Below are 23,518 nucleotides of genomic sequence, written 5' to 3'. Positions count from 1 at the left end.
ATTGTAAACTGGGGATTATTAGGTGACCGTGATGGTTTGAGGGCCAGCTTGGGAATTTAGCCAAGAAGGCTTGATCACCAACAGAGACAGCCTATAGGGAGGAAGTCAGAGACCTGGCAGTGTGTTTCCAGGACAACCTCTCCCTCAATGTGAGCAAGACAAAGGAGATGATCGTGGACTACAGGAAAAGGAGAGCCGAACAGGCCCCCATTAACATCGACAGGGCTGTAGTGGAGCGTGTCGAGAGTTTCAAATTATTTGGTGTCCACATCACCAACAAACTATCATGGTCCAAACACACCAAGACAGTTGTGAAGAGGGCACGACAACACCTTTTCCCCCTCAGGAGACTGAAAAGATTTGGCATAGGTCCTCAGATCCTCAAAAAGTTATGCTGCTGCACCATCGAGAGCATCCTTACCGGTTGCATCACCGCCTGGTATGGCAGCTGCTCGGCATCCGACCGTAAGGCGCTACAGAGGGAAGTGCGTACGACCCAGTACATCACTGGGACCAAGCTTCCTGCTGCTACTCAGTGTTTATTATCTATGCATAGTCACTTTACCCCAACCTACACTTTACCCCAAACTACATCGACTAACCTGTACCCCCGCACATTGACTCGGTACCGGTACCCCCTGTATATAGCCTCATTATTGTTATGTAATTTAATTGTGTTACTTTTTATTTGTTACTTTAGTTTATTTACTAAATATTTTCTTAACTATATTTCTGTCACGTTCTGACCTTAGTTCTTTTGTTATGTCTTTGATTAGTATGGTCAGTTGGGTGGGTTGTCTATGTTCCTTTTTCTATGATCTGGGATTTTTGTGTTTGGCCTGGTATGGTTCTCAATCAGAGGCAGCTGTTAATCGTTGTCCCTGATAGAGAACCATACCTAGGTAGCCTGGTTTCACCTTTGAGTTGTGGTTATTTTCCGTGTCAGTTCCACACGGGACTGTTTCGGTTTTTGTTTCTTCACGTCGTTATTTTGTATTTTGGTGTTCAGGCAAATAAACATAATGAACACATACCACGCTGTGTATTGGTCCGATCTCTCCTACTCCTCCTCAGACGAAGAGGAGGAAAGCCGTTACAATTTCTTGATCTGCATTGTTGGTTAAGGGCTTGTAAGTAAGCATTTCACTGTAAGGTCTACACCTATTGTATATCCCCAGCTTGAGACAAATACAATTTGGTTTTTAGTAACCATATCAAGGAAAACCAAAGTTCCAAAGGCTGGCCCTAATATAGTGTATAAGAGGTCATACAATACGTTTTGTAGTGATTCCTATGTTGTTGATTTAAAGAATATTTGTTGGTCTGTGGTGTGCAATGAGGAGCAACCATACGCTGCACTTGACACATTTATTAAATTGCTTATTTCAGTTACTAATAAGCATGCATCCATTAAAAACAATATTGTTGTCTATCAACAATGAAAAGCCACTGAGGTCTGATTTAATGGAAAATTACTGAGGATAATAGTGGACAATATTGCCACTCCTACTTGCCATATTTTCAATCTAAGCCAGAAAGTGTGTTCCATATGGTTGCTCCTACAAATCATTCACTAAACTCTAAACCTCAACTAAATCTTGTAATAAATCATGTGCAATTTGAGCAAGTTGAGGTGACTAAACTGCTTGGAGTAACCCTGGATTATAAACTGTCATGGTCAAAACATGTTGATACAACAATAGCTAAAATGGGAAGAAGTCTGTCCATAATTAAGCGCTGCTCTGCCTTTTTAACAACACAATCAACAAGGCAGGTCCTACAGGCCCTGGTTTTGTCACACCTGGACTAATGTTCAATCATGTGGTCAGGTGCCACAAAGAGGACCTCGGGAAGTGACAATTGGCTCAGAACAGGGCAGCACGGCTTAAATGTACACGGAGAGCTGACATTAATCATTTGCATGTCAATCTCTCATGGCTCAAAGTGGAGGAGAGATTGACTTCATCACTACTTGTGTTGACATGCTGAATGCACCGAGGTGTCTGTTTAAACCACTAGCACACAGCTCAGACACCTGATCATACCCCACAATACATGCCAACAGAAGTCTCTTCACAGTCCCCAAGTCTAGAACAGACTATGGGAGGCGCACAGTACTACATAGAGCCATGACTACATGGAACTCTATTCCACAGTACTACATAGAGCCATGGCTACATGGAACTCTATTCCACAGTACTACATAGAGCCATGACTACATGGAACTCTATTCCACAGTACTACATAGAGACATGGCTACATGGAACTCTATTCCACAGTACTACATAGAGCCATGACTACATGTAACTCTATTCCACAGTACTACATAGAGCCATGACTACATGGAACTCTATTCCACAGTACTACATAGAGCCATGACTACATGGAACTCTATTTCACAGTACTACATAGAGACATGGCTACATGGAACTCTATTCCACAGTACTACATAGAGCCATGGCTACATGGAACTCTATTCCACAGTACTACATAGAGCCATGACTACATGTAACTCTATTCCACAGTACTACATAGAGCCATGACTACATGGAACTCTATTCCACAGTACTACATAGAGCCATGACTACATGGAACTCTATTCCACAGTGCTACATAGAGACATGGCTACATGGAACTCTATTCCACAGTACTACATAGAGACATGACTACATGGAACTCTATTTCACAGTACTACATAGAGCCATGACTACATGGAACTCTATTCCACAGTACTACATAGAGCCATGACTACATGGAACTCTATTCCACAGTACTACATAGAGCCATGACTACATGGAACTCTATTCCACAGTACTACATAGAGCCATGACTACATGGAACTCTATTCCACAGTACTACATAGAGCCATGGCTACATGGAACTCTATTCCACAGTACTACATGGAACCATTCCACAGTACTATGAGCCATGGCTACATGGAACTATTCCACAGTACTACATAGAGCCATGACTACATGGAACTCTATTCCACAGTACTACATAGAGACATGGCTACATGGAACTCTATTCCACAGTACTACATAGAGCCATGGCTACATGTAACTCTATTCCACAGTACTACATAGAGCCATGACTACATGGAACTCTATTCCACAGTACTACATAGAGCCATGACTACATGGAACTCTATTCCACAGTACTACATAGAGACATGGCTACATGGAACTCTATTCCACAGTACTACATAGAGCCATGACTACATGGAACTCTATTCCACAGTACTACATAGAGACATGGCTACATGGAACTCTATTCCACAGTACTACATAGAGACATGGCTACATGGAACTCTATTCCACAGTACTACATAGAGACATGGCTACATGGAACTCTATTCCACAGTACTACATAGAGCCATGGCTACATGGAACTCTATTCCACAGTACTACATAGAGACATGGCTACATGGAACTCTATTCCACAGTACTACATAGAGACATGGCTACATGGAACTCTATTCCACAGTACTACATAGGAACTCTATTCCACAGTACTACATAGAGCCATGGCTACATGGAACTCTATTCCACAGTACTACATAGAGACATGGCTACATGGAACTCTATTCCACAGTACTACATAGAGACATGGCTACATGGAACTCTATTCCACAGTACTACATAGAGACATGGCTACATGGAACTCTATTCCACAGTACTACATAGAGCCATGACTACATGGAACTCTATTCCACAGTACTACATAGAGCCATGACTACATGGAACTCTATTCCACAGTACTACATAGAGACATGACTACATGGAACTCTATTCCACATCAGATTAAAAAACAGATAAAAATACACCTTATGGAACAGCGGAGGCTGTGAAGAGACACAAACACACAGGCACAGACACACACACACAGACACAGACACACATACACATGAGAAGACACTCACTCTACACATACACATGAATTTTGTAGATATGTGATAGTAGATTAGTGGCCTGAGGAAACACACTTAATGGGTTGTGAAAGTGTTATAACATATAATGTCATGTAATATTTAAAATGGTATATAACTGCCTTAATGTTCCTGGACCCCAGGAAGAGTGCAGCAGCTAATGGGGAGCCTTAATAAATACAAATAACAACAACAATAATAACAAATGACCCTCCATGCTTTCTTCTCTGCTAGCTGTGTGAGGACCTCTTCACCAAGATCAGTGACAGCAATACGGACAACAGCTTGTCCTACTCCGTAGAGGTGAGTGCTCCCGACCCTCTACTGTTTTTAGAGTAAGCTTGAATACAAGAGAGGCCTACTCCATAGTAGGTTAGGGATTTTAAAGTGTTAACGTTTTGGCGTTATAATAAGGTTTGTAGCAACATGGAAAATCGTTGTGGAAATCTGTTTCAGCTCAAGTCGACTACAAAATCCACAATGCATTGCCACAATGCATTGCTCCTTTCTATAATATATCTAGCAATGGCACCATGCAATGCATCCTGGACTAAAGAGGCAGACAAATTGGAAAAATGTGCTAGACCCTCCGTTAAATTGACAATTTCTCAGGGTAGGAATAAGATAGATGCAAAACATACAAAAAAAAAAATGCAAACATAAGATCAATGGTTCATTCGAGAGACACCATCCTCCCGAGTTATGACATCGGCCAGGATTGAAATCTGATGTATGATAGAGGTTTTCGCCATCTTAAAGTCGTATTCCTATTAACTTCCAGAATAGTGAGAGTGACTTTATCACGGTGCTTCATCATACCGGCCTGCTTTCTGCCTGTTTGAACGCCAATAAATCAGATACACATGAAATGACCCTGGGAATTGTTAGAACATCACTCAGAGATGCACAAATACGATATAACACTCAAAATGAAGGAAACTTTACTTTAACTCCAGGGGGATATGAATAGCTCTGTTAAATCTATATAGAATCCACCATAACTAATTGTATCCTAACGTGGTTGACAGTCATGAAATGGCAAATCCACATTAGGGTGCTTAACCCCAAGACAAGTGATATGTAAAAACAATGGGGAAGACACAGTATTGTCATAATGCAAACATAAGATAAGAGTTCTGATAAGAGTCTTTTGTATCCCAAGTTCTCAATAGATGTTTGATTGGCACTTAGTTGGTTTGATTGGCACTTAGTTGGTTTGATTGGCACTTAGTTGGTTTGATTGGCACTTAGTTGGTTTGATTGGCACTTAGTTGGTTTGATTGGCACTTAGTTGGTTTGATTGGCACCTAGTTGGTTTGATTGGCACCTAGTTGGTTTGATTGGCACCTAGTTGGTTTGATTGGCACCTAGTTGGTTTGATTGGCACCTAGTTGGTTTGATTGGCACCTCGTTGGTTTGATTGGCACCTCGTTGGTTTGATTGGCACTTGGTCGGTTTGATTGGCACTTAGTTGGTTTGATTGGCACTTCTATAGAGTATTGACGACCTCCACAGGTGAGCTACATGGAGATCTACTGTGAGCGTGTGCGTGACCTGCTAAACCCGAAGAACAAAGGGAACCTGCGTGTGAGAGAGCACCCCCTGATGGGGCCCTACGTGGAGGACCTGTCGAAACTGGCCGTCACCTCCTACAACGACATCCAGGACCTGATGGAGTCTGGCAACAAGGCCAGGTAAATGAGACTTTCAGTGGATGGATGATGGATGGATGGATGATAGATGGGTGGGTTGGAAGGGTGGATGGTGGATGAAAGAGGGAGGGATGGATGGATGATAGATAGATGGGTTGGAAGGGTGGATGGTGGATGAAAGAGGGAGGGATGGATGGATGACAGATGGGTGGGTTGGAAGGGTGGATGGTGGATGAAAGAGGGAGGGATGGATGGATGATAGATGCGTGGGTTGGAATGATGGATGAAAGAGGGAGGGATGGATAGATGATAGATGGAAGGGTGGATGGTGGATGAAAGAGGGAGTGATGGATGGATGGATGATAGATGGGTGGGTTGGAAGGGTGGATGGTGGATGAAAGAGGGAGGGATGGATGGATGATGGATGGATGGATGATAGGTGGGTGGGTTGGAATGGTGGATGGTGGATGAAAGAGGGAGGGATGGATGGATGTCATAAGGTTACATTCTCTCTTCCTTCAGGACGGTGGCAGCCACCAACATGAACGAGACCAGCAGCCGCTCTCACGCTGTCTTCAACATCATCTTCACTCAGAAGAAACACGACATGGATTCAGAGAACACGTCTGAGAAGGTACGGTACAGGCTTACAACAACTTAATGACCAGGTTCAACCTCCTGTTCAAGCTTCTGCAATGGTTTGAGGCCAAAGAGTTAATAACTCTTGACCAATATGTATGGTTTACACTTTTATAGTTGAGATCTATTGCCATGTTATCTGGACATCCACAGTGTTATCATGTTATGATAATACTACTCAATGCTCATTACAGATAAGCCCTCACAGAGCGTTTATTGGGTCTGCCGCTGTGTATTTGGAATCTGGACATTTTCCCTTTACAATACAGAGTACGGAAGCAGATTCATGCCAAAATAAATGATGACACCAGAGTGGTTTCTTGTTGCAGGTGAGCAAGATCAGCCTGGTGGATCTGGCTGGGAGTGAGAGGGCTGACTCTACAGGAGCCAAAGGAACCAGGCTGAAGGTGAGAGGGTCTTTTTGGGTCTACTTTATGGGCTGAATTTGATCCCCCAGTGATGTCGATGTATGAATTCCTCAAAGTTTTGAGTTAACATTTCTAGTTGACGAGTCTATGCATTTTTACAAAGCATCTAGGCTCTGTGTCTTGAGATTGTGGAGATTGTAGTTTTTGCGTCCCAAGCAATGCTTCCCGATTGATTAACTTCGCCCCATCTGTTCCTTTTCAGGAAGGAGCAAATATCAACAAATCTCTAACCACACTGGGAAAAGTCATCTCTGCTTTAGCTGAAGTGGTTAGAGTCCTTACTCTTCTGTACACAACTCGTTGTCTGTATGGTAATTTAAGCAACTTGGTAAGACTGTCTATTAATTCAATACTGTCAACTTCTTATCTTTCTAGGACTCCGCACCAAATAAGGTACACCATTTCAATTACTTATTCAATTTCTGTCATGAGAAAATATTTTGGGAAATGGTATTAAGAGATGGATGATTAACAAACGTTTCTTATATGTATTCCTACATTTGTCAACATGTAAATGCACTTCTATTGAAGCAGTATTCTAATTGGGAAGATTATCTGTTAACAGAACAAGAAGAAGAAGAAGGTGGAGAGCCATATCCCATACAGAGACTCAGTGCTGACCTGGCTACTGAGAGAGAACCTGGGTACGTGCTTTCCACCTAGTAGCCCAGGTCCTGCCGACTACAATAATTGTGGCGTCCTCATCACTGTTTACTCTTTTGTTTAATTCCTCTGCAGATACCCTTTAAATAATCCTTCCTCCTCTCGCCCTCATCCACAATTCATCTGTTTTCCCCTTTCTTTCTGTCCATTAGGAGGTAACTCTCGTACCGCCATGGTGGCAGCCCTCAGCCCTGCTGATATCAACTATGACGAGACCCTGAGCACCCTCAGGTAAGAACCCAGCTCTGAGGTAACATTCTCTGGTTAAAAACATAGTAGTCATTGGATGACCCTATAGTACTTCACTGTCATCATTTGTGAAGTGTAATGACAATGCATTAGGAGACTAAACCAGAAAGTAAACCAGGAGCTTCAAGTAAGGATGCCTTGAAGGCTCCCATGTTTCCACTGTCAATGTAATTATGAACAAAGTAGAATTGTGATTTTGGGGTGAACGTCCCCTTTAATGGTTTTCATTCTCTCAGGTATGCAGACCGCGCTAAGCAGATCCGCTGTAACGCTGTTATCAACGAGGACCCCAACAACCGTCTGGTGCGTGAGTTGAAGGAGGAGGTGTGTCGCCTCAAGGACCTCCTCTTTGCTCAGGGTCTGGGAGATATCATAGACAGTGAGTACACACACACACACACACACACACACACACACACACACACACACACACACACACACACACACACACACACACACACAGGATGAGTGTCTCACACACACTCTTCTCTCTCCCCTCTCCTCTCAGCGTATCGATGTCCTGGTCCTGTGATAGCTGGTTTGAAAAGTGTGTATATTCTAGCAACCTAACGCTTTTGCAGCGAACTTGACAATAAAGCTCAAACTCTTATGACACTGAAGTCCTTACACCCCAGAGCTATGACAGGACTCCGAACCAAAACTCATCTAAAACCTATAGAAAGGTTTTACATGAGACCAGCAGACCCTGTAGACAAGAAACTGCTCTCATAGTACTTTCCATGTTCTCATTTCCCTCGTTTATCTGCACTGATCTGCAAACATGGAATAGGTGAACGCAAGATGGTGGACTCCTCTTAGGGAACAGACTTGTCCACCTGTCCAGTCCTTTCAGATCAGTGTAGATCAAGAAGAGGAGACGAGGGGAGGAAGCCATTTTAGACTGTTGGGATGCATGCAGCCTTGGTTACACCGGTTCTCTTCTGGGTGTGTAGCTAGCTGATTGGATGCTCTGCTTCTGAAGAGGAGCTTTGATATGCCAGGTTCTTAATGTGGGCTCTGGTTGGGTCTCTAGAGCTCAGCTGCCTTCTAATTCACACTGCTTGCCCGGCATAATTGTCCCTTGCGGATGAATAACGTTTTTTTGAATTGCATTGAATTTAATTCAATAATGCTTTCACAGCCTTTCAGCCTGGAGATTATACTGCAAGTAAGAACTAAAAGACATTTCTTCTAGGCTGCCCTATATATTGGCTGGTCTTCATATAACATTGCTTGTTTAGCTTTGTATTTAATGTATTTTGCATATGAATGTCAGAGAAATGCATTGGCTCTAACTTATCGTATGCTTAACATATTCCGTCAGTTTAAGTTGCTCTTTTCTCGCTCTCTCTGCAGTGGCTTTGGTAAGCACCTGTCTGCTTCTACAATCCATCTTTTGAGCTCTCTTCTTCTTTTTGTTGCTCTTCCCTTTCCTCCATATGTCCATCTCTCTGTTTTTCTCTCCACCCCGATGTCTCCTCTTCCTCACCTTCCTGCTGTCTGCTCCCTCTCTCTCCCTCTCTCCCCCACACACTCCCGCTCTTCTTCTGGCAGACTTGTGTGATTACAACAACTTTGTCAATAAACGCCAGGCTGTCAATCAAATGGGTGATCTATCCACAGTGACCAATGCCATGACTGGGATGAGCCCCTCCCCCTCACTCTCTGCTCTGTCCAGCCGCGCGGGCTCCATGGCAAACCTGCACGACCGCATCTTCAGCCCCGCATCCGAGGAGGCCATAGAGAGACTCAAGGTAGGTAGGTAGGTAGGGTGAAATGAGAGGTAGTGGGGGAGTGAGTAAGTGACTGTGTGAGCTAAAGGGATTGAAGGAGAAAGAGACAGGGTGGGAAGGGGAGAGAGAGGAGGAGAGGAAGGTGGTGGGGAGAGAGAGACGGCTGGGGACAGATGGAGATAGAGAGGAGAAGAGGAAAATTAGAGAGAGATGGCAAGGGTGAGGGAGGCTAACCACAATGCTTAGTAATACCATGTGTGTACCATACCAATGTAGACATTTGTCATTCTTTCCACCCTAGGAAACAGAAAATCATTGCAGAGCTCAATGAAACTTGGGAGGAGAAGCTGCGCCGTACTGAAGATATCCGGATGCAGAGGTGTGTTAGACGGATTGAGCCATTATCCTCATCTAAATCAAATCAAATGTATTTATAAAGCCCTTCGTACATCAGCTGATATCTCAAAGTGCTGTACAGAAACCCAGCCTAAAACCCCAAACAGCAAGCAATGCAGGTGTAGAAGCACGGTGGCTAGGAAAAACTCCCTAGAAAGGCCAAAACCTAGGAAGAAACCTAGAGTCCCTCTGTCTTAAATAACCGTTATAACTAACCCAAACCCTAATCCCCCCCAAAACATGGCTCTCTGTTATCTGTAGGGAAGCCCTACTGGCTGAGATGGGTGTGGCCATGAGAGAAGATGGAGGCACCGTGGGCGTGTTCTCCCCCAAGAAGGTCAGAACCTCAAAAATACAGTACACCCCTATCACAACTGTAATGATATCCATTACAGTACCCATAATGCTCTGTACATAATAATTCTTTCCCCCCATCATGCTACAACAACCCCTGTCAACAACATTTAGACACAAGTCCTAATGTTCATGTCTTTCTTCCAGACCCCTCACCTGGTGAACCTAAACGAGGACCCGTTGATGTCTGAGTGCTTACTCTACTACATTAAAGATGGGACCACCAAGTAAGAACCCCTTCTTTCTTTCACCTGCAGGAAATGTGCACTTTTCATTGAGAACTATTTTGGACTGAGGTGGCCAACAGTCCTGTAGTACAGTATATATGGATTTGGAGTAGGGGGGTCAGCTGTTTAAGTTTACTACCTGGAATATCAAAGGTGATGAGTGGTCCTGTGAAGTGGACGAGGATATTTTATCATCTTCCGAATGTGAAGACTGAAATAGCTTTCTTACAAGAAATACATCTGCGTACAGCAAATCACTCTAGACTCCATGTCCTCTGTATCTTTCCCTCAGGGTGGGTCGTGAGGACGCCAGAAGTCGCCAGGACATCGTGCTCAGCGGCCATTTTATCCAGGACGAGCACTGCACCTTCAGCAGCACCACAGGCCCCGGGGGAGAAGGTGAGATTGAATTGACCAACTGTGGACGATCCATGCTAGTTCTATTAGTTATATTTCTATGGGAGAAATAACTGGCAGATTATGCCTGAGTACACCAGAGGTTATAGAGACTCTGTAGAGACTGGGACTAGTGAGACTGTTGTTATAGACTATAGAGTAAAATGACTGGGCTATAGACTATAGATTAGGAAAACTGTGTCATAGACTATAGATTAGGATGACTGGGTTATAGACTATATATTAAGATGACTGGCTAATAGACTATTAATTAGGATGACTGATGTTATAGACTATAGATTAGGATGACTGGGTTATAGATGACTGGTGTTATAGATTAGGATGACTGGTGTTATAGACTATAGATTAGGATGACTGGTGTTATAGACTATAGATTAGGATGACTGGTGTTATAGACTATAGATTAGGATGACTGGGTTATAGACTAGATTAAAAAACTGGGTAATAGACTATAGATTAGGAAAACCGGGTTATAGACTATAGATTAGGATGACTGGTGTTATAGACTATAGATTAGGATGACTGGGTTATAGACTATAGATTAAAAAAACTGGGTTATAGACTATAGATTAGGATGTCTGGGTCATAGACTATATATTAAGATGACTGGCTAATAGACTATTAATTAGGATGACTGATGTTATAGACTATAGATTAGGATGACTGGTGTTATAGACTATAGATTAGGATGACTGGTGTTATAGACTATAGATTAGGATGACTGGGTTATAGACTATAGATTAGGATGACTGGGTTATAGACTATAGATTAGGATGACTGGGTTATAGACTATAGATTAGGATGACTGGGTTATAGACTATAGATTAGGAAAACTGGGTTATAGACTATAGATTAGGATGACTGGGTTATAGACTATAGATTAGGATTAAGATGATGGCTAATAGACTATTAATTAGGATGACTGATAGACTTATAGACTATAGACTTAGGATGACTGGTGTTATAGACTATAGATTAGGATGACTGGTGTTATAGACTATAGATTAGGATGACTGGTGTTATAGACTATAGATTAGGATGACTGGTGTTATAGACTATAGATTAGGATGACTGGTGTTATAGACTATAGATTAGGATGACTGGTGTTATAGACTATAGATTAGGATGACTGGTGTTATAGACTATAGATTAGGATGACTGGTGTTATAGACTATAGATTAGGATGACTGGGTTATAGACTATAGATTAGGAAAACTGGGTTATAGACTATAGATTAGGATGACTGGTGTTATAGACTATAGGAAGACTGGTGTTATAGATTAGATTAGGATGACTGGCTAATAGACTAGACGTTAGGTCCGTTATTAGATTAATGAGAACAAATTAGCGCAGCGTGAAATGACTGGTTCATGATTTTAATACTGAACTCCGACAAAACAACAAAATACAAAAACTGAACGTAAGATTAGGATTCTGCAGGGCTAGATGAGGCAACTATGCAAGAACAAGATCCCACAGACTAAAGGGGTGTTATAGAAAAAAACTGGCTGCCTAAGTATGATCCCCAATCAGAGACAACGATAGACAGCTGCCTCTGATTGGGAACCATACCCTATAGACCAGCAAAGAAATAGAAAAACTAGAATGCCCACCCAAATCACACCCTATACCTAACCAAATAGAGAGAAATAAAAAGATTAGCTCTCTAAAGTCAGGGCGTGACACTAGATTAGGATGACTGGGTTATAAACTATAGAGATGTGGACTAGTGAGGTTCTAGACTATAGAGACGTGGACTAGTGAGGTTCTAGACTATAGAGACGTGGACTAGTGAGGTTCTAGACTATAGAGACGTGGACTAGTGAGGTTTTAGACTATAGAGACGTGACTAGTGAAGTTCTAGACTATGCAGAGACCCACAACTAAAGGGACTAGTGAGGTTCTAGACTATAGAGACGTGGACTAATGAGGTTCTAGACTTTAGTTATAGTAGTGTAATCACAGCAGACAGTAGAATGGGTAGAGTCTAGTGAGTGTTCTAGTGGGTGGAGAGTCTAGACTATAGAGTGTGTGGGTTCTAGAGTTTAGTGAGTGTGTGGGTAGAGTCTAGTGAGTGTGTGGGTAGAGTCTAGTGAGTGTGTGGGTAGAGTCTAGTGAGTGTGTGGGTAGAGTCTAGTGAGTGTGTGGGTAGAGTCTAGTGAGTGTGTGGGTAGAGTCTAGTGAGTGTGTGGGTAGAGTCTAGTGAGTGTGTGGGTAGAGTCTAGTGAGTGTGTGGGTAGAGTCTAGTGAGTGTTTGGGTAGAGTCCAGTGAGTGTGTGGGTAGAGTCCAGTGAGTGTGTGGGTAGAGTCCAGTGAGTGTGTGGGTAGAGTCCAGTGAGTGTGTGGGTAGAGTCCAGTGAGTGTGTGGGTAGTGTCCAGTGAGTGTGTGGGTAGTGTCCAGTGAGTGTGCAGAGAACCAGTGCAAGAGAGTCAGTAGAATGGTCAAATGTTCACCATCCCCGGTGGTTCTTGTCTGTTGATGATGATGACACAGGGAACGTCTTCCTGGAGCCCTGCGGGGGGCGGAGATCTATGTCAACGGGAAACTGGTGACCATGCCTACTCTGCTTCGCTCAGGTAAGTCTTGAACCCCTCAGCGTCTTCCACTGAGCGTGGGAAACATATATACCACACACGTAAAACATACTGAACAACTCTGTAAGGATTTTATTTAAAAATGTTTTATTTGTTTTGGCATGAATCAGCTTCCATGTACAACATCTACAAATAAACTAAGAATCATCACAGGTGAACACTCCAGGGTTAGAAAAACATCAATAGGTAAAAATGTATGAAACAACTGATGCATGATGCGGTTGACCTCAGATTGACCTTTGACTCCTGACCCCAGGGAACCGCATTATCATGGGGAAGAGCCATGTGTTCCGCTTCAATGACCCGGAGCAGGCGCGGCAGGAGCGGGAGAGGACGCCCTTCGCTGAGACCCCCGTGGAGCCCGTGGACTGGGCCTTCGCCCAGAGAGAGCTGCTGGAGAAACAGGGCATCGACATGAAGCAGGAGATGGAGTCAAGGTACAATAATTGATGGGCTACCTTTGGCAAAGCACCAACTGTAATGAACTATCATCCTTTTATAAAGCTTAAAACTGATTTGTGATCGTTTTGTCTGCAGGCTTCAAGAGTTAGAAGATCAGTACCGCAGAGAAAGAGAGAGGAGGCCAGTAACCTTCTGGAACAACAGAGACTGGTAAGACAGGCCACTAAGAGATTTTTTGAAATACGTATGAGATATATGCGCTATATTCTGTCATGTGATTTGATGTGTTTGTACCATGGTCTCTCCTAGGACTATGAGAGTAAACTGGAGGCCCTGCAGAAACAGGTGGACAGAAACTCCCGTTGCCTGGAGCCCCCAGAGGAAGAGGAGGAGCCTGAGGAGGAAGGTGAGACAGTGATTGACAGTTATCCACCTAGACCACCCTTTTTCAAAATTTTACAATCGTTTTGAAATAAAATGCCCGTTGCTGAGGCCAGACAATGGAATCTTTTTTAGAATGATGAAATGTTTGAAGTTTTTCCCATAGTTCCATGGACCAAGTGTGAGACGGAGCTTGCACTGTGGGCATTCCGTAAGTGGCGTTTCTACCAGTTTACCTCCCTCAGGGACCTGCTGTGGGGAAACGCCATCTTCCTCAAGGAAGCCAACGCCATCAGTGTGGAGCTCAAGAAGAAGGTAGGTACACTGTCATTATATTTTGGGGCGGCAGGTAGCCTAGTTGTTAGAGCGTTGGACTAGTAACCGAAAGGTTGCAAGATCAAATCCCTGAGCTCAAATCCCAGAGCCCCTGAACAAGGCAGTTAACCCACTGTTCCTAGGCCATCATTGAAAATAACAATTTGTTCTTAACTGACTTGCCTAGTTAAATAAAGGTAAAATAAAATATACAGTGAGCTCCAAAATGATTGGGACAGTGACACATTTGTTTTGGCTCTGTATTCCAGCACTTTGGAATGATACAACAACCATGTGGTTGAACGGCAGACAGTCAGCTTTAATTTGAGGGTATTTTGTATTCATATCAGGTGAACCGTTTAGAAATTACAGAGCTTTTTGTACATAGTCCTCCCATTTTAGGGGACCAAAAGTATTGGAACAAATTCACATATATTTGTATTAAAGTTGTCAAAAGTTGAGTATTTGGTCCCATATTCCTAGCACGCAATGACTACAGAAAGCTTGTGACTCTACACACTTGTTAGATGCATTCGCTGTTTTTTTGGTTGTGTTTCAGATGATTTTGTGCCCAATAGAAATGAATGGTAAATAATTATATTCTTATTTACTAGAAACGTGACTCCATAATGACACAATACATTATTTACCATTAATTTCTATTGGGCACAAAGTATCATTTCCAATCCAAAGTGCTGGAGTACAGAGCCAAAACAACAACAAATGCGTCATTGTCCCAATACCTTTTGGAGCTCACTGTACGTTATATCTATAAAGTAGAACAAAGATTCAATGGTGAAACTGTCAGCTATCTGTAAAATGAAACTGTGTTGTTAATCAGTTCAGTCAATCTACTAAATGAGTGTGCACAGAATCAGACGTGTACTGTTCTTAGTATGAACAACAAAACAAATGTGTGCACTCACTGCTGCAAACCGCTCTCGATAAGAGCATCTGCTAAATGACTCAAATGTAAAAATGTTAACTGTCTTAGGAAACTGTAAATCCATTCAACGTGTCAGCAAAGACTGGTAATTGCAACAAAAAAAACTTGCGTAGTCATTGAACCTTTCCAATTGTCAATCGGTTCGATGAGTCGGTGAAATGAGATTTGACATCAACATTCTAAAACAAAACTATTTTGTTGCTAATGTGCTAAAAATGTTAAAATGATCCACTCTCTCCTTTGCAGGTCCAGTTCCAGTTTGTGCTGCTGACCGACACTCTGTACTCCCCACTGCCCCCGGACCTGCTGCCCCCCAGCGTGACCAAGGAGAGGGAGAGACAGCCCTTCCCCCGCACCATCGTAGCAGTGGACATCCAGGACCAGAAGAACGGGGCCACACACTACTGGACCCTGGAGAAACTCCGGTATGTGTGGGGGGATGGTGGGAGTTTATTTTGCACATAGCTCTGGTATGTAGGACTATATGGGTTCACGTTGCCCAGCATCTACTGTGTCTGTTGGTTTGAGGTAATCTGTGCTGACTGTGTGTTGACTGTTCTGCCCCCTGTAGGCAGAGGCTGGACCTGATGAGGAGATGTACGACCGTGCGGCGGAGGTGCCCAGCAGCACTGTGGAGGACTGTGACCAGGCCCTGACCGGGGGGGACCCCTTCTATGACCGCTTCCCATGGTTCCGTCTGGTGGGCAGGTCAGTCATGGACCCAGGCCCTGTTCTTTTCAAATGTAGCCGTCTTTCCCTTACTTCCTTCAGGTAATCACTAAGCAGCCAGTGTTTTCATTATGAGAGCAAAAGGATGGAAACAGATCCAATAAGATACAGAGGGGAGGATACACGTGAAAAATATTTGAACAGGGCCCGGGCTAGTAGACTTGCCCCACTAGAGACCACCTCAAGATTCTATGACGCTCTGAAATGATTTCCCTGTGTCTGTTCCTGCTCCCCCTCTCCTTCTCTGTCCCCGTCCGCAGGGCCTTTGTGTACCTGAGTAACCTGCTGTACCCCGTGCCCCTGGTGCACCGTGTGGCCATCGTCAGTGAGAAGGGAGAGGTGAAGGGCTTCCTCAGGGTGGCAGTGCAGGCCATCTCAGGTACAGAGAGTTGACTCTTGTGAAACTGAGAAAGACAGAGTGATACAACAGCTATTACAGTTTGTTTATGGATGCTTCTAGTATTTGTTGAGTGTTTGGAGTCGTAACCAACCAGCTGTCTTCTCTCCCAGCTGATGAAGAAGCCCCTGACTACGGCTCTGGTGTCAGACAGTCAGGAACTGCCAAGATCTCCTTTGAGGACCAACAGTTTGAGAAGGTAGAATCAGTAAGAGATGATATAAAAACTGGAGTACTTGCCAAGCCACTGTCTGCATGCTGTATCTAAAACAATGCAGTATCATTATCTAAAAGGGTTATAATATATATCATATCAAGTGTTTGTCTGGTCAGTTCCAGACAGAGTCGTGTTCTGGCAGCATGTCTCACTCTAACACCTCCCAAGAGGAGCTTCGCTTTGTTGAGGGGGAGGGACAGACCTCTGACATAGGAGCTGACCCTGACGAGGTCAACAACAACACCTGTGCTGGTGAGGGCATCGTAGTCATCATATTCATCATCATCACACCTGATTTTTCTTTAATATAATGTGTTATGGATGTTCTGTTGGTATTGCAAGTGTGGTCTCAACGTTAGGCCCCTCCCTTTCTACTATAAAGAGATATTCATTGGTGTACAATGGCAGCGCCCACACTACAAAACATTGAGGATGACAAACAAAGTCAACGACTTAATCCCATTGTGTTCCTCAGACATTATCCGCACAAATATGTTTAGAGAAGACATTTATGTAAGCCTATCTAGGGTGTAATGCATTGTAACACATTCTAGGGTGTAATGCATTATCTAGGGTGTAATGCATCGGATAATTGTTTATTCAATGTGTCGATGTGTTTCGTATCGCCTCCTATCCAAATAAACCATAATATGTCAATTAAATGTTAACTGAAAGGTCAACATGTCCTCACTATGACCCCAGACTTGTCCCCGTCACAGCCACTCCGGAGGCCCCTCAGAGCCCGTTGAAGGGGTTCTGGGTCTGGAACTACCCCTGGAGCTGAACCAGGAGAAGGCCCTGTCCCACCTCCGCATCGGATCCACTTTCACCTTCAGGGTCACCGTGCTGCAAGCCTCCAGCATCTCTGCCGAATATGCCGATATCTTCTGCCAGTTCAAGTTAGTGCCTCCCATCCAACTTTTGATGTATTTTAGACTTTATTTGACCAGGAAGTGTCTTGAGGTTTAGGTTCAATGTTTTTGAGAGAGACTTGACAAGATGTCAGTGAGGAAAAGCATTTTGAATGATGATGATGATGATGTTGCATATGGGGGCATTTGTTTCTAAAATCTCTTCTTAGGAACAACTACAAGTGTCTATGGTTCAGGTACTTTAACTTAGGCAGTCCTCGCATTCTAACTGTCTCATAGCTATGCTATGACAATGCCGTGCCATTCAGGGCCTGTTACTTCTCTCTATCCAGAAACAACCCATCCTCTCTTGATTTAAACAAACTTAAATCTTATGGTTAGTGTTATTCCTAAGGGTTGGTGTTATTCCTAAGGGTTAATGTTATTCCTAAGGGTTAATGTTATTCCTAAGGGTTGGTGTTATTCCTAAGGGTTGGTGTTATTCCTAAGGGTTGGTGTTATTCCTAAGGGTTGGTGTTATTCCTAAGGGTTGGTGTTATTCCTAAGGGTTGGTGTTATTCCTAAGGGTTGGTGTTATTCCTAAGGGTTGGTGTTATTCCTAAGGGTTGGTGTTATTCCTAAGGGTTGGTGTTATTCCTAAGGGTTGGTGTTATTCCTATGGCAGATTCGTCCGACAGTGAAAGACAAGTTTCCATCAAATGTGCTCATAATCAATGCAGGATATTGAGAGTAGTAAATATTATACACTGAGTGTAAAAATATCAAGAACACTTTCCCTTTAGTCCTCAGAACAGCCTACATTTGTCACGGCATGGACTCTCCAAGGTGTCAAAAGCGTTGCACAGGGATGCTGGCCCAAGTTGACTCTCCAAGGTGTCAAAAGCATTGCACAGGGATGCTGGCCCAAGTTGACTCTCCAAGGTGTCAAAAGCGTTGCACAGGGATGCTGGCCCAAGTTGACTCTCCAAGGTGTCAAAAGCGTTGCACAGGGATGCTGGCCCAAGTTGACTCTCCAAGGTGTCAAAAGCGTTGCACAGGGATGCTGGCCCAAGTTGACTCTCAAGGTGTCAAAAGCATTGCACAGGGATGCTGGCCCATGTTGACTCTCCAAGGTGTCAAAATTGCACAGGGATGCGTTGCACAGGGATGCTGGCCCAAGTTGACTCTCCAAGGTGTCAAAAGCGTTGCACAGGGATGCTGGCCCATGTTGACTCTCCAAGGTGTCAAAAGCATTGCACAGGGATGCTGGCCCATGTTGACTCCAATGGCTGGATGTCCTTTGGGTGGTGGACCATTCTTGATATGAAAAACTGTTGAGTGTGAAAAACTCAGCAGTGTTGCAGTTCTTGACACAAACTGGTGGGCCTGGCACCTACAACCATACCCCATTCAAAGGCACTTAAATATTTAGTCTTGTCCGTTCACCCACTGAATGTCTCATTTGCCTCAAGGCTTAAAAATCCTTCTTTAACCGGTCTCCTCCCCTTCATCTGCACTGATTGAAGTGGATTTAACAAGTGACATCAATCAGGGCTCATAGCTTTCACCTGGTCAGTCTGTGACATGGAAAGATGTTTTGTCCACTCAGTGTATTTAGTAATGTTACAGTGCAGTAGTTTAATGTATATTGTTTTGTATACACTCAATGTACATGATTAATGAATATTTAATACTGATTGAATGTGTTTTTCTACTTCCAGCTTCATCCACCGACATGACGAGGCTTTCTCCACTGAGCCACTGAAGAACACAGGCAGGGGACCTCCTCTGGGATTCTACCATGTACAAAATGTAAGCACTGACCAGAAACAATATGTTCTTTTTCATTACAACTAATAGGTCTCATTTCTATGATATTACCATTATTTAGTACATTTATTTTGTATTTCCTTGTATCATCCATTGTTACAGGCCTTATTGAGTGATGGCTAACCTCACTTTTGATTTGTCTATTAGATCACGGTAGAGGTCACCAAGTCGTTTGTGGAGTACATCAAGACCCAGCCCATCGTCTTCGAGGTGTTTGGTCACTACCAGAAACAGCCGTTCCCACCTCTCTGCAAAGACCTCATCAGGTGATAAAACTCTACTTGTTCTCTTCTTCTTCAATTGATCCCGTTTCACTGTCTTGCTAAAATAGTCCATTTTAAAAGTTCGCACTTTTTTTACAGTCCCCTTCGACCTTCTAGGAGGCAATTCCCGAGGGTCATGCCCTTGTCTAAACCAGGTGAGGGTTCAAACATGGCATTGTGTCCTTCTCTTTATCTTAGCAAAGTGTTTTGTCACAGTGCCAGAACGTTAACCAGGCCAGATTCATTCCTTCTCTTTCACAGTGCCGGCCACCAAGCTAAACACCTTGACCCGCTCCATGGCAGGCCCATGTCACTCCAAATATGACCTCATGGCCTTCTTTGAGATCTGTGAGCTGGAGGCCAATGGAGAGTGAGCAACCTTAACATCTATTTCCTTACTTCCCCGTTCGTATCAAGGAATCAAATGGACACAACAATCATAATCTACTCATATAGTTTGTACATTTGTTCTGTGTTTGTCCTCAGCTATATCCCTTCAGTGGTGGACCACAGAGGTGGCATGCCTTGCCATGGAACCTTCCTCCTTCATCAGGTAAAGAATTGCAACATTTTGAATCTATTTCTCAGTTATTCAAAGCCCAGTGTTGACTTCCTGTGTGGTGACCTGTCCACAGGGCATCCAGAGGAGGATCACAGTTACCATAGCACACGAGACAGGAAATGACGTAGAGTGGAAGGAGGTCAAGGAGCTGGTGGTGGGTGAGTACGGCTGGAAGAATGCTTTATTAGGAGACAACAGAGCGTAATGACAATAAAGATCCACTAGCTCCATCTTTACAGTACATCAATCGATCAATCAAATGTATTTGTAGAGGCCTTTTTACATCAAAAGATGTCACAAAGTGCTATATAGAAACCCAACCTAAAACCCCAAACATCAAAGAATGCAGATGTAGAAGCACTGTGGCTAGGAAAAACTCCCTAGGAACCTAGGAACCAGGCTCTGAGGGGTAGCCAGTCCTCTTCTGGCTGTGTCGGGTGGATCATAAACATCCATCTCTTGACTTTTGACCTTTGACCTCTCTCAGGGCGTATCCGGAATACTCCGGAGGCTGACGAGACCATCATTGACCCAAACATCCTCTCCCTCAACATCTTGTCTGCAGGCTACGTCTGGCCCTCGTATGACGACAAGTACGTATGCTTTCCCCTTTCTCAGCTTTTTACTGTACATACTGGATATACTGGACATACTGGATATACTGGACATACTGGGCATGCTGTGCATACTGTACATACTGGACATACTGGGCATACTGTGTGCATACTGTACATACTGGACATAATGGACAGACTGTGCATACTATACATACTGTGCATACTGTACATACTGTGCATACTGGACATACTGTGCATACTGGACATACTGTAGTTATGAATCAATGGCTTTAGCTTGTTTCTCTCTTTCACAACAACACCGAATATGATTTTCCATAATGTTCTGCTGCAGTATGGCTATGTTTCTCTTTTTATTTGTTGTTGTATATTAACACTGTATATTTTGGTCACTTTGCTGCTGTGAAATCCTCAGCTGCTTGTTTAACCCGCTCGCCCTCTTCTCTTTTCTTTGTGCTTCGCTGTATTGCAGTGTTTCCTGGGAGTTGACCATAGGTATAACACACAACCTTTCTCCTTCTCTCTTCTCTTTATATAACCTTTCTGCTTCTCTCCTCTCTTTATATAACCTTTCTCCTTCTCTCCTCTCTTTATAGAACCTTTCTGCTTCTCTCCTCTCTTTATACAATCCTTCTGCTTCTCTCCTCTCTTTATACAACCTTTCTGCTTCTCTCCTCTCTTTATACAACCTTTCTGCTTCTCTCCCTCTCTTTATACAACCTTTCTGCTTCTCTCCTCTTTTATACAACCTTTCTGCTTCTCTCCTCTCTTTATACAACCTTTCTGCTTCTCCTCTTATTATACAACCTTTCTGCTTCTCTCCTCTCTTCTCTCTCTCTTTTATATAACCTTTCTGCTTCTCTCCTCTCTTTATACAACCTTTCTGCTTCTCTCCTCTCTTTATATAACCTTTCTGCTTCTCTCCTCTCTTCTCTCCTCTCTTTATACAACCTTTCTGCTTCTCTCCTCTCTTTATACAACCTTTCTGCTTCTCTCCTCTCTTTATACAACCTTTCTGCTTCTCTCCTCTCTTTATACAACCTTTCTGCTTCTCTGCTCTCTTTATACAACCTTTCTGCTTCTCTCCTCTCTTTATACAACCTTTCTGCTTCTCTCCTCTCTTTATACAACCTTTCTGCTTCTCTCCTCTTTTATACAACCTTTCTGCTTCTCTCCTCTTTTATACAACCTTTCTGCTTCTCTCCTCTCTTTTTATACAACCTTTCTGCTTCTCTCCTCTCTTTATACAACCTTTCTGCTTCTCTCCTCTCTTATACAACCTTTCTGCTTCTCTCCTCCTCTGCTTTTCACTTCTTTGTTTCTTTGCTTTTGTTGTTTTATTTCTATTTTTTCTGCACTTGTTTTTAACCCGACATGTTCATTTGACATGACGCTTAGCAGTGAATTCAAAGCTGTTGTTTCTGTCCATGTATAGAGTTTGTTTCAGTACCCCTTGTCTTTGAGGGGCTTGCACAACTGGAATACCCTTTCCTCTTGATACTGCCTGATCTATGCCGATGAAGGAAAGTCATACTACGTGTTTCAGTCACTCATCATTGACAAATTGAAAACAACGTCTATACACCAGTGGAGGCTGCTGAGGGAGGACGGCTCATAATAATGGCTGGAATGGAGCGAATGGAATGGCATCAAAAGCACGGAAGCCATTTGTTTGATGTTGTTGATACCTTTCCACTAATTCCGCTTCTGGCCATTACCACGTGCCTGTCCTCCCCAATTAAGGTACCACCAGCCTCCTGTGCTAGACACAAAACACTCACTTTTCCCTTGTGTTTACCTACAGGACGTTTTACCGGTTTGAGGCAGCATGGGACAGCTCCATGCACAACTCCCTCCTTCTGAACCGCGTCACCCCTATGGAGAGAAGATCTACATCACCCTCTCAGCCTACCTAGAGGTAAACATTTCCTTCGCTGCAACCCAGAAACATCACCTATGTTGGCTCTCTATATTGATGGGGAAGTGGTGAGTTAGCCTGTACACTACAATGTAAAGTGATGTGAGTTTAATGCTGGTTCTGGTCTATTCCTTTCAGATGGAGAACTGCACCCAGCCGACGGTGATCACCAAAGACTTCTGTATGGTGTTCTACTCCCGTGACGCCAAGCTCCCTGCCTCTCGCTCCATTAGAAACCTTTTCAGCACCGGCTGCCTAAGGCCCTCAGAGAGGTAGCTAGGCCCGTAGAAATAGAATTAGACCATATTATTCTAGGTTATATATCTCTATGTGGGTAGGCCCCACCTCAAGCCCTCTCTGTGGAATCTGACAGTACTAACTCTGTTCTCTCTTCTCTTCCTCAGTAACCGTGTCACTGGAGTGTATGAAGTCAGTCTCTGCCATGTCGCTGATGCCGGAAGTCCAGGTAGAGTAAAGGAATGGCAGAATGCTTGATTATAAACACAATTATGAACTGGGTGGTTTGAGCACTGAATGCTGATTGGCTGACAGCCGTGGTATATCAGACCGTAATACCACGGGTATGACAAAACATGTATTTTTTACTGCTCTAATTACCTTGGTAACCAGTTTATAATAGCAATAAGGCACCTCTGAGATGTGTGGTATTATGACCAATATACCATGGCTAAGGGTTGTATCCATGCACTCTGCGTTGCGTCGTTCCCAGGAACAGCCGTTAGCCGTGGTATATTGGCCATATACCACACCCCCTAGTGCCTTATTGCTTAATTCTACACAAGAATCTGGGCTGCATTTCATCCAACTTGTGTGTGCAACTGTCAATTTAA

The 23,518-nt window shown here is 43.5% G+C and overlaps 1 pseudogene; it reads left to right on the top strand.

Annotated features, from left to right (window-relative positions):
- Positions 1 to 23,215, top strand: part of LOC121843210 — a 34,596-nt pseudogene extending 11,381 nt beyond the window's left edge.
- Positions 23,216 to 23,518: the final 303 nt, after the last annotated feature.

Source organism: Oncorhynchus tshawytscha, unplaced genomic scaffold (assembly GCF_018296145.1).
Source record: "Oncorhynchus tshawytscha isolate Ot180627B unplaced genomic scaffold, Otsh_v2.0 Un_contig_18335_pilon_pilon, whole genome shotgun sequence".
Classification (NCBI taxonomy): domain Eukaryota; kingdom Metazoa; phylum Chordata; class Actinopteri; order Salmoniformes; family Salmonidae; genus Oncorhynchus; species Oncorhynchus tshawytscha.
The sequence above is the reverse complement of the archived record's forward strand: the minus strand, read 5'-3'. Positions and strand labels throughout refer to the sequence as shown.